The following is a 13,597-nucleotide window of genomic DNA, read 5'->3' as shown; positions in this document are numbered from 1 at the left end:
TTAATTTTTTGAATAAAATTTTTATTTGAATGAAATGCTTAAAGAGTGTCTGGTACACTACTCAGCAAGACCCTAAATTTTTTAAAAAGAGTTTATTATCAATTTGAATGTTAAAAAATTTAAAAGATTAGACTATATAATTGCATGCGAAAATACTCAAATTATAAAAAATAAAAAAATAAAAAAAATAATAGATTTATGTGCGGATTGTGTAAAATCAATAATTAATTCATAGTGAATAAATTGATAGATTTTTGTTTTTAAATCATCATCATTAATTTGCTATAATAATCAGCCTCACATGAAAATTTTGTCTATAATGAGACAATTTTTGCATGTTTTTAAAAGGAAAATATTGAATTTTTATTATTTAAAAAAAGGAAAATACTGAATGAAATCAATTTTTGGCAAATAAAGTTAAGTAATGGGCATTTCAGTAATTGGGAGAGGAAGTTAAATTCCCTAAAATAATGTGTTGATTTGGTTGTAGCATGGTGTTGGTGGGGTATAAAGTTGTGAAGAGAGAGAGGATATACTTTGTCTTTGTCACGTCTCTTTCTTTCCATAACGGCTACTATCTTTATATTTATTCAGTTTCCCCTTCACATATTTTGTCAATAGTATGACCGTTTTCTCTTTTTTTCACATGGAACGTGAAACATTAATTCAAATTAATTACTCAATCAGTTCATTTTAGTTATTTATTTTAACTATATACTATTAATTCAAATTAAATTTTTTTTTTTGACAAAAATTCAAATTAATTACTTAATCAGTTCATTTTAGTTATTTATTGGGTAAATGATCATTTACCCCCCTGCAAAATAAGCAAATTTTCGTTTACCCCCCTGTGCATATTTTTTTTCTGTTTACCCCCCTGCAAAAAATAAATTCTCTCATTTTGCCCCCTGGCTGTACAGCAGGATATGTGACTGTGCAAATCTGCTGACGTGGCTTGTACACATGGAAAAAATCATTTATATTTTTTTAAAAAATTCCACGTCAGATATTTTTTTTTATAAAAAATAAATTTTTTTTCCTACAAAATAAAAAAACCAATTTTCTTATTTTTATTTTGTAGGAAAAAAATTATTTGTAGGAAATTTTATTTTAAATTTTGGGAAAAAAAAATTCGTTTTTTTTTTGTAGGATTTTTTTTTAAAAAAAAAATTATGTGACATGGAATTTAAAAAATAAATATAAATGATTTTTTCCACGTGTACAAGCCACGTCAGCAGATTTGCACAGTCACATGTCATGCTGTACACCTAGGGGGCAAAATGAGGGAATCTATTTTTTGCAGGGGGGTAAACAGAAAAAAAATTTGCATAGGGGGGTAAACGAAAATTTGCTTATTTTGCAGGGGGGTAAATGATCATTTACCCTTATTTATTTTAACTAATACATATTAAAGATGTTCCATAAGTTTTAGCTCAACTGACAAAAATATACTTTATCTGATTCTTTTTATAAGAAACAATTAATTTTTTTGGTTAATTGAATAACTAATGTATTTAGTCCATAATATAAACCAAATACATTAATCATTAAATGAACCTGAAAAATTAATTAATTTTTTTTTATAAAAAGGACTTGAAGAAGTATTAAAATTGTTAAGGACGCGCACTCCTTCCCTTGTGGCCTTTCTAAAAAGTATTTTTTACATACCCTAGAATTAAACATCACAAAACATTCAAGAGACATAAACATATATCATTCGGTGCCAATTGGATAAGGGTTCAGTGAATTCACAAATATACTGACTGCAGTGCAGTCGGCCACATCTAAATCGTCCGATCAAGATCGGACGGTTAAGATTTTAAAATCAGATTTTATAATTAAAATCTTACCTTAAAATCTGAGTCGTCTGATTTTGGTCAGACGGTCCAAATCTACTGACTGCGTACAGTCAACTTCACACAATCCAAATCCGTGCCAATTGGTTGTTCATTTTAGTTATTAACCTTTCAATTTGAAAAAAAAATGGTCAAGAAAATTTAATTTATGTACCTTTTTTTTTATAAAATTTATGTACCTTATAGATCTTCATTTTGTCCATTTCATTATATTAAGGAGATTGATCTCTAAATGTGGTAAAAGTTTTCTTTAAATATTCATATTTAATATTTTGACACTATTAATGTGATGATTAATTGCTTTTATCCTTGTTCCAATAAAATATGCTTTTATCTTGAGTATATAAATAAAGTGATAAAATGTCATTTAAAATAGTGTAAATGTCATATTAGGTTTTCAAAAGATCAGAGGCTATGTTTGAATTGATGAAATGCGATAAAATGGAATGGAACAGAATGAAGTATAATAATGTTCCATTGTTTGGATTTGTAAAATAATAATGGAATAGGATGAAATAGATTCTATCCAATACCACTACTTACCTTCAATTTTGTTCATCTACTTTTTAAAATATCCAAACAATGGAACGGAAGATTTATTCCATTCCGCTCCATCCCATTCCACCTCACTCTATTACGCTCCGCTCCGCTCCATTTCATTATATTCCATCAATCCAAAGAGACACTAAATGATAAACACATGATAGGTCACAGGCCAAACTCAGGCTTTTGATTTTTTCACAGGCCAGACTCAGGCTTGACAAAGCCTAGCTCGCCCTAGCATATTCCCAATTTCCCACCTCTATGTCCGTCACGCCCAGGCTACAGCCACTCATTCACGAGAACGAAGGGAGAATCGAAAGGCTACCGGATATAATGAGTTGATATTTACTATTTTTTATCATCATAAACTTTGCAAGTAATTTTATATGAAGAAGTAAATAAGTTTTTAAATTATACTTAAGAACAAGTATGCTCGTATATTCATCCCGATCAAACAAGATGACTTTAATTTTAGTTTTACCATTCATTTCTTGGTATGACTCGTCAGAGGATGTATTGACGCACAAGACAATATTCGTTTGGTACGAAGGAAATGAAATGAAAGGAAAGAAAATTACGGAAACCAATGAATGAATTTGGATTAAAGTTAGTCTAAACTCATGCACTGATTTACGTAATTTTCTTTTCTTTCACTTTCTTTCCATAGAACAAAACGAACAATAAATTTTTTGGCACCAATTTGTTTTTACTTAGTGTGTGTATATGCATGTATGCACTCACGTGTACGTACGTTCATCATGTGTGCAAAAATAAATTAAATGATTGTTATAACTAAATTTTAAAATAGACTTAGACTCTTATGTTCTTGATAGTAAAATCTATTTGAAGAATGAAAAGTTATCAGAGAAATTCTAACAATTGAAAGTATAATTTTTAACTTTTCTTTCACGTTATATATTTATAATTATATGACTTATAAGAAAAAATGAGTTACCAAAATTATAACTTGCATAAGACACCCAAATTTTCAAGGACGACCCTATGACTAATTCATAGTTTTATACGGTATTTAATTTTTATCACATTCAATGTGAGGCAATTTGAAAATAAATATTAGAAAGTCACTAAATTTAATCTAGTAGTGAAGAGTTTGAATAGTATGTGCATGCAGTTCTAAATTCGATACTCACCTTTATTGAAAAAAAAATAAATAAATAGAAAAAGCCATAAAAATATATCAGGAGTAGCTATTAGGATGCATCAATGAGTCTACTTTTTTTATTTTTTTTAGAAAAGAGTCTACTTATGTTTAATTGTGATTAGAAGCAGCTAGATTAGGATTTGGATAATCTTAATTTTTCCTCATGTTTTCTCTCATTTTTTTAAATCTAATGGTTGATTTTTTTTTCTTTTTATTCTTTGTAATTTATCAACCCTTAAATAAATTAAGAAAAAAATAGAGAAAACATGATGAAAAATTGGAGAGGATCCAAATCCGTTAGATTGTGGCTATACTCCCCAACACCGGGTGCATGACAAAATCAAGCTTTTCTAATTCTAAGATGATTCTAGAGAAAAGTTTCACCTTATGTTTATAATTCTAAAATATGATCTATTTAATCTTAACCCGTTTCTTTGACATATGTTTGGCCTTCTTTAACCTTGCTTCCAGTCTGTCAATAATGTTATGTTTTAGCTTTTTGTTTCTGTATTGATGGCTAGGGATGATATAATTGATCGTAGAAGTAAGAACTATGTGATTTCTTTTGGGGAACAAAATACGAATTTTCCATATTTGAGGTGATTTTCTTATGACTTCTTAAAACAATTTGATTACAGAGTTACTTACAAATACATTACTTTTTACTTAGATAGTTACCTACAAATACAATCTTCATTACCCAACTTACATTAATGAGTATCTCTATCCAGTTTTCATTATTAGGTACGGGTACTTCATAGATAAAAATCTAGTAGTGTTAAAATTCTTAGGAAAAATTTATCACTCATTTGGATCCCACAAAGCTCGAGGTAATAAAATCTGCGGTTGCGCACGAAAGTTACCCATTTAATGCCAAAAAAGTTTATTTAAAACCTAAATTTTTCAAATATAAATTAATATAAAAATATACCATGACATTAAATTACCGTTATCCAACGATATAGATCCGGATCTGGATTTGGTGCTGTCCAAAAAGCACGTAGTTTCACGCTGTACTGCATCTTGACCGTCTGATCACAATCCAACGGATCAAATCTATAGTGGTTACTTTTTACTGTATTTAATCTAAGCTGTTTGATCGTGATCGGACGGTCAGAATGCAGTACAACGTGAAACTGCATACTTTTTGGACAGCACCAAATCCAGATCGTAAGTCTAGTACCCAAGTGGGATTTGGATTGTGTGCAGTTGACTGCATGCAGTCATCCAATCTAGACCGTCTGATCAAGATCAGACGGCTCAGATTTTAAAAGCAGATTTTAATTATAAAATTTAATCTTAAAATTTAAACTGTTTGATCTTGATCAGACGGTGTACAAGTGACCGACTGCACTGCAGTCAGTATATTCTTGACTGCACCGTGTTTACCGTTCACGATATACATGTGGAAATCAATTATCAATTATTTGGATAAAAGAAGACATGCACAATCATCGAGGGAAACACAAGTGTGTGGCACATTATCCACCACATAAACAAGCCCTTCTGACCTAGAGAACAAAGGAGGAACATGATCTTGGTTCATGACACTGCTTTTGTCTTTAATGGAATGGAAGCTTAAAGAAATTATCTTTAACTTTCTTATAAAAATATAAAAGGCACCAGAAATGAGTTTACCATGCAATTTTCTTCTCACTGCTTCAAGATAGCTCGGTTTAAGTTTCATATTAGACACCTTAAACAACAAACAATCTCATTCATCAGTAGCAAGGTAAGTGCTTCTTATTCTGTTGCAAGTTGCAACCTACAACCTTTGACTAAATGACCTATAGAACTAGTTTCAGCAGTAGAATTGTTACACTCTTGTTATTGACTATTTCCTTCTTGCATGGTGCTACTACTCTTACCTCTGATGGGTTAACTCTGTTGTCACTCTTGACACATTGGACTTCTGTTCCTACCCTCATCAGGTCAAGCTGGAATGCTTCTGATTCCAATCCATGCTCATGGGTTGGTATTCAATGTGACCATATTCACAATGTCATTTCCATTAACCTAACTAGCCGTGGGATTTCTGGTCAACTTGGACATGAAATTGGAAACCTTTATCATTTGCAGACCCTTGTGTTGTTACGTAATGGTTTCTCAGGGACTATTCCTTCATCTCTTGGTAATTGCAGCAAACTAGAGGACATTGATTTGTCTTTCAACCGTTTGAGTGGTGAAATTCCGAAAAGTATTTGGAGAATTCCAAGTCTTGTGAACATATTGGTTCACAACAACAGGCTCTCTGGGGAACTACCTTTCGAGATGACAAGCCTCAAGTATCTACAAAATATCTCATTGTTTGATAATCAGTTCTCAGGAGTCATACCTCAAAGCTTGGGAATCAACAGCAGCATAGTGATGTTGGACTGTACGAATAACAAGTTCAGTGGTAATATCCCGCCAAATCTTTGTTTTGGAAAGAATTTGCGTGAGCTAAATATGGGAAGCAATCGACTTCAAGGTGTCGTACCTTCTGATATAGGACGATGTGAAACTCTACGGAGGTTGATTCTCAATGAGAATAATTTCAGTGGTGCTCTTCCTGATTTTGAAAGGAATATTAACCTGAAATACATGGACATAAGCAAGAACAATATCAGTGGACCAATTCCATCAAGTTTGGGAAATTGCACAAATCTCACGTACATTAATTTGTCATGGAACAAATTTGCAGGACTCGTACCATCAGAGCTTGGAAACCTTGTGAATCTTGTGATTTTGGATTTTGCTCATAATAACTTGCAAGGTTCTTTGCCACTTCGGTTGTCAAATTGTACTAAACTGGATCGTTTTGATGTGGGATTCAATTTCCTAAATGGATCACTCCCATCAAGTTTGAGAAATTGGACTAGCATAACCACATTGGTTTTAAGAGGATATCACTTCACAGGAGGTATACCAGAGTTTTTGGCAGAACTTAGCAACCTTCGCGAGTTACAACTTGGTGGAAATTTGTTTGGAGGCAAAATTCCTCGATCGATAGGAACATTGCATAATCTGTTCTATGGATTGAATCTGAGTGCTAATGGATTGATAGGTAACATTCCTTCAGAAATTGGGAAGCTGGGAATGCTGCAAAGTCTGGACATATCCTTGAACAATTTAACAGGAAGCATAGATGCTCTTGGAAGTCTTGTTTCATTACTTTATGTCAATATTTCTTACAATTTCTTCACTGGTTCTGTACCAGCAACAACAATTCTAGCAAAGCTATTGAGATCCTCACCTTCATCATTCTTGGGCAATCATTTATGTGTTACATTTAGTTGCATTTATGCTGATAATTTGAATGCATCAGATAAAGTTAGTAAATTTCAAATTGTGATGATGGAAGTTGGATCCTCACTATTTATTTCTGCCATCTTGGTAATAATAATTCGAAGGTATCTACAAAGAAAGGAACCGGAAAGGGCATCTGATCCTAAGCAAATGTTTTTTAATGTAAGAGGAGAAGAAAGTTTTGAATTCACAAATGACAGTGATTACGAATTAAAGATCTCAACTGAAAAGATGTCTTCCCTTCAAGAGCAAGTCCTGGAGGCTACAGAGAACCTAAAAGATGAGTATATTATTGGGAGAGGAGCACATGGTATTGTGTACAAAGCCATAATAGGTCAACAGGTTTGTGCTGTAAAGAAGCTTGAATTTGGACGCAACAAGAAAAAGCGGTTGAATATCATGCGCAACGAAATTAAAGTTCTTAGGATCATTAAGCATCGAAATTTGATTAAATATGTTGACTACTGGATTGGAAAGGGCTATGGTTTAGTCTTATATGAATTCATAGAAAATGGAAGTCTTTATGAAATTTTGCATGAAAAGAAACCCGCACCGCCCTTAACATGGAATGTTCGGCGTAAGACAGCAGTTGGAATTGCTCATGGACTAGCTTATCTTCATTATGATTGTATTCCACCAATAGTGCACCGAGACATCAAACCAAAGAATATACTTCTTGACAATAATATGGAGGCTGTTATAGCTGATTTTGGTACTGCCCTATGCAAGAAGCAGCTTGAGGATTCTAATAGTCATTCTGAAACCAGGAAAAGACTTTTGTCGCACGTTGTAGGTACCCCTGGCTATATTGCACCAGGTAATTAACTCTTCATCCACAATTACTATTGATTTTCAAACCCATTTCATAGACCATAGTAATTTGATTTCTAGGATGTGATAAAAACTTTAGTTTCCAACAAAGCTTGGAAGTGGAGTTTTGTCAGATAGTATTCTCTAACATGTTTGCATTGTCATCTGCAACAGAGAATGCATATGATATAGTGCCTGGAAGAAAGTCTGATGTATATAGCTATGGAGTTGTTTTGCTCGAGCTAATAACTCGAAAGAAATTATTAGTTGCGTCTATAAATTAATGATGAGGCGGACGAGATCCACATTGTGACCTGGGCAAGATCTGTAATGATGGAAACAGGCATGATTGAGAACATTGTTGATCCATACCTTGTAAGTGCATTTCCCAATTCAATAGCACTAACCATGCAAGTCACTGCAGTGCTTTCATTGGCATTACAATGCACAGAGAAGGATCCACAAAAGAGGCCGACTATGAAAGGTGTTATTGACTTTTATAATAAGAACTTGTTTAATCTGGAGTGTGATGAGGTTCAATATGGTGGTGATGGACTTGTAATTAAATCGATGGGAAATGGTAAGATTGGGTATGAAAAGGTTGTCGGCGTTGCGAATTTAGTTGTTCCAAAAATAACCTATGCTTGGTCTAGTTTGATGTTTCTTCCCTCTATCACTGGTCCAATACTTACCAAACCTTTCAACTGGTTTTTCCTATCACGTTGGGGTCAATATAGACACCTGCAAAAATCCTTGTATTCACAGCCCGAATTATACTACTCTACAAACACCAATCAAACTGAGGCCACTCTCCAAATTAGTGAATAGTTTCTGTACACATGTACACTTCTTCTTCCAAGAATTAATATTGTTTTATTTAGGTCAAATTTGGTGCGCAACGTTTCTGTAGGACTGCTTTCAAGCTTTTGATCCATATTTACAATTTTGGCACATGTGAGTGACTTAGCTAATTTGTGCTTCCATCCTGAACTTGACTCTAGCAAGTTATAATGTTTTATTGAAACAGATGGTATACTGCTATTGTTTCATAATTTGAGAAATTGTTGTCATTCTGGTTTGGTTGCTTAATAGAGTTAGTTAGTAGTTAGAAAATAGTTGGAGTTAGTTATTAGGTAGTAGTTAGTTTGTTAAGTCCTTACAAGCTCTATATATAGAGCAATTCATGTAATCATTTACTATCTTTTAATAATCAATAATTCAATATGAATACTCAAGGTTTTTCCTTCATATCAAGCTCTCAAGGTTCTATCATGTACTACAGCAATGACGTGCATATTTGAGTAAATTTATGCACAGAAACAAAATGTTTGTAGATATAATATGATTTAAATGTTTCCTTGGAACATATAAGTGTTATCTTATTAAAGGGTGTAAACATGCATTTATGGTTGTGGATCTAAGTTTAATGATAAAAGCTGTTAAAGGGTGTAAACATGCATTTATTAAAGGGTGTAAACATGCATTTAATTGTGCAGTTCAAAAATCTCATTGAACCATTTCCGTAGCACAAGTGGTTGGTGCACAATGTGTGTGAATGTTGTAAAATTTAGGATACCGAGTTCAATTCCTACGGACGAAAATGCATTTTACTTGTTTAAATTTATCATTCTTAAAACACTCATTTTCTACTATCTTTCAATGTTTTTGTCTTTGTCTGGTACATGCAAATGGGAATATATTATAATTGAACAACTCCAACTAGCATAAGATATGTTAAGTGAGAAAGATTTCAAGATATCAATTTTTTAAGGGAAGACAAATTAAATATTCTATAAGGGCCAAAATACCCTTATTTAATGCAAAAATACTTTGTCTCTTTGTTTTGTTTTGATACTACTGTCCAACAACCTATTACCTACAGGATGACATACATGATTTATCAAGGCATTGTGATTTATTATTATATTTTGGCCAATGAATTAAGCTTTTAAATTTTTAGTATCTACTTTGACTTATTGTGACTGCAGCAGTGTTCTCACACTAGTCTATCTTGTATGGAAAATTCTCCCTAACTTTTTTAGTAAACTCAAAGAACAAAACAATTTCATTCTACAACTTCAATCATCACTTGGTATCTTTCTCTGTAAGTTGACAAGGTAAGTGCTTCTAATTTAGTTTCAACCTACAAACAACCTTGTCTCACTCTCAATGACTAGAACTAGTTATAGCAGTAGAATTATTACACTCTTGTTGGTTATTTCCTTTTTGCACGGTGTTTCTGCTGTTAACTCTGATGGGTTGACTCTGTTGTCACTCTTGACACACTGGACTTTTGTTCCTCCTCTTATCAACTCTAGTTGGAAGGCTTCTGATTCCAATACATGCTCATGGGTTGGTGTTCAATGTGACCATACCAATAATTTGATTTCCCTTAACCTTACTGGTCATGGGATTTCTGGTCAACTTGGACCAGAAATTGGAAACCTTTATCACTTGCAGACCCTTGTGTTGTTGGGTAATGGTTTCTCAGGGAAAGTTCCTTTAGAGTTAAGTAACTGCAGTTTACTTCAGGTTTTAGACATTGAAGGTAATAGAATCAGTGGAAGTATACCGTATAGTTTAAAAAACTTGCAAAATTTACAGTTTATGAGATTGTCTTCAAATATGCTGACTGGTGAAATCCCATATTCTTTGTTTGAAATTCCTTCCCTAAAAGAAGTGAGCCTACACAGTAACATGCTTAGTGGTCCTATCCCAATCAATATTGGAAACATGACTCAACTATTAAGGCTGTACCTATATGGTAATCAGTTGTCAGGTACTATTCCTTTGTCCATTGGTAATTGCAGTAAATTAGAGGACCTTGAATTGTCTTTCAATCGATTGAGAGGGGAAATTCCGGTAAGTTTTTGGAGAATTCAAAGTCTTGTGCACATCTTGGTTCACAACAACAGCCTCTCTGGGGAGCTACCTTTCGAGATAACAAACCTCAAGTATCTAAAAAATATTTCATTGTTTAATAATCAGTTCTCAGGAGTCATACCTCAAAGTTTAGGAATCAACAGCAGCATAGTGAAGTTGGACTGTATGAATAACAAGTTCACTGGTAATATCCCGCCAAGTCTTTGCTTTGGAAAGAATTTGTTAGAGCTCAACATGGGAATCAATCAACTTCAAGATGGCATACCTTCGGATGTAGGAAGATGTGCAACTCTAAGGAGGTTGATTCTCAACGAGAATAATTTCAGCGGCCCTCTTCCTAATTTTGAAAGTAATATGAATCTGAAATACATTGATCTGACCAAGAACAATATCAGTGGAACGATTCCATCAAGTTTGGGAAATAGCACAAATCTCACATACATTAATTTTTCAAGGAACAAATTTGCAGGGCTCATACCACCAGAACTTGGAAACCTTGTCAATCTTGTGGTTTTGGATCTTTCTCACAACAACTTGGAAGGTCCTTTGCCAATTCAACTGTCAAATTGTACTAAAATAGATCGTTTTGATGTGGGATTCAATTTCCTAAATGGCTCATTCCCTTCAAGTCTGAGAAGTTGGACAAACATAACTACATTGATTTTAAGAGAAAATCACTTCACAGGAGGTATACCAGGATTTTTGGCAGAATTTAACAACCTTCGTGAGTTACAACTTGGTGGAAATTTTTTTGGCGGCAAAATTCCTCAATTGATGGGAACAATGCATAATCTGTTCTATGGATTAAATCTTAGTGCTAATGGATTGATAGGTGACATTCCTTCAGAAATTGGGAAGCTTGAACTGCTTCAAAGTCTGGATATATCCTTGAACAATTTATCCGGAAGCATAGATGCTCTTGAAGATCTTGTTTCATTAGTTGAGGTTAATATTTCTTTCAATCACCTCGATGGTTCTGTGCCAACAGGTCTAATGAAGTTATTGAATTCCTCACCATCGTCATTCATGGGTAACCCTCTTCTATGTGTTAGTTGTTTGAGTTGTATTAAAACTGATTATGTAAATCCATGTATCTACAAATCAACTGATCACAAAGGTATTAGTAAATTTCAAATTGTGACGATAGAACTTGGAACCTCAATATTTATTTCTGCAGTGCTGATGTTAATAATTCTAAGGTATCTCCATAGAAATGAAATGAAAAGGGCCTCTTATCCTAAGCAACAGTCCCCAACGGAAATGAAGCTGCCTGACCTTCATGATCGAGTGTTGGAAGCTACAGATAACTTAAATGGTCAGTATATTATTGGCAGAGGAGCACATGGTATTGTGTACAAAGCCATAGTTTATCGACGTGTTTGTGCTGTAAAGAAGATTGAATTTGGATGGAACAAGCAAAAGTGGCTAAGTATCATGCACAACGAAATTAAAGTCCTCAGGATGCTTAGGCATCGAAATTTGATCAAATATTGTAACCACTGGATTGGAAATGACTATGGTTTAGTCATATATAAATTCATTGAAAATGGAAGCCTTTATAATATTTTGCATGTAAAGAAACCCCCACCACCCTTAACGTGGAATGTTCGATTTAATATAGCTGTTGGAATTGCTCAAGGATTAGCTTATCTGCATTATGATTGTGTTCCACCAATATTGCACAGAGACATCAAACCAAAGAACATACTTGTTAATGACAATATGGAACCTGTTATAGCTGATTTTGGCACTGCCATATGCAAGAAGCTGTTTGAGGATTCTAATAGTTATTCTGAAACCAGGAAAATGCTTTCATCGCACGTCGTTGGTACACCTGGCTATATTGCACCAGGTAATTTACTATTCATTCACAATTACTATGGATTTTCATCACCCTTTCATTGGCAATAATAATTTGATTTCTAGGATATGTGATGATGAGTTTATTTTCCAGCACAGCTTGGAGGTAGAGTTGTGCAAGATAGTATTCTCTAACATGTTTGCATTGTCATCTACGACAGAAAATGCTTATGATATAGTGCCAGGAAGAATGTCCGATGTATATAGCTATGGAGTTGTTTTGCTCGAGATAATAACCAGAAAGAAATTATTAGTTCCCTCTACGAATAATGAGGCGAAGGAGACCCACATAGTGACCTGGGTTAGATCTGTAATACTGGAAACAGGAAAAATTGAGAATATTGTTGATCCCTACCTTACAAGTGCATTTCCCAATTCAGTAGCACTAGCCAAGCAAGTCAATGCAGTGACTTCGTTGGCATTACAATGCACAGAGAAGGATCCACGAAGGAGGCCGACCATGAAAGATGTTATTGCCTTTTTTAATATGAACTTGTTTAAGTTGAGGTGTGATGAGGTGGATTATCGTGATGGACTTTCAATTAAACCGATTGGAAATGGTAAGATTCAATCTGAAAAGGTTATCGGGGTAGCGAATCTAGTTGTTCCAAAAATAACCTATGCTTGGCCTAGTTTGATCTTTCTTCCCTCTATCACTGGTCCAATACTTACCAAACCTTTCAACTGGTTTTTCCTATCACGTTGGGGTCAATATAGATACCTGCAGAGATCCTTGTATTCACAGCAAAAATCATACTACCCTATAACAACCAATCATACGGAGGCCACTGTTCAACGTAGTGAATAGCCGTGTAAAAATTGCAAAGATATGCGACAAAAAGCGAAGAGAGAGCTTCAAAAAATTGATATCGATGTATGGTGGACTGCTGGTGCCAACCAGGGATTATTTGCAAATTTTTGTACTGCAATTTATGTTTACAAAATGGTTTTATCTCTGAAAGATATCAATAATACAAGATTTTAATCTATAATTTATTACGTGCAGCCTCCTAATAGAGTGCCATGTCAGCATCTGTAGTTAACCATTATTGATTATCAGATTTTGCCAAATAATCTAACCTTTATTGCTGATATGTCAGTTTTAGGTTCATCAAAATTGTTTCTGTAAACATGTAAACTTCTTCCTCCAAGAATTACCTGTTTCTTTTAGGCCAAACTTGATGTGCAGTGTTTC

General features: G+C 33.9%; 1 pseudogene; it reads left to right on the top strand.

Annotated features, from left to right (window-relative positions):
* Window positions 1-5,015: 5,015 nt before the first annotated feature.
* LOC123922287 lies at window positions 5,016-13,394 on the top strand (annotated as a pseudogene).
* The last annotated feature ends 203 nt before the right edge of the window (window positions 13,395-13,597 follow it).

The sequence above is a fragment of the Trifolium pratense genome, linkage group LG4, assembly GCF_020283565.1.
Source record: "Trifolium pratense cultivar HEN17-A07 linkage group LG4, ARS_RC_1.1, whole genome shotgun sequence".
Lineage (NCBI taxonomy): Eukaryota > Viridiplantae > Streptophyta > Magnoliopsida > Fabales > Fabaceae > Trifolium > Trifolium pratense.
This window is presented reverse-complemented; position numbering and strand designations above follow the sequence as displayed.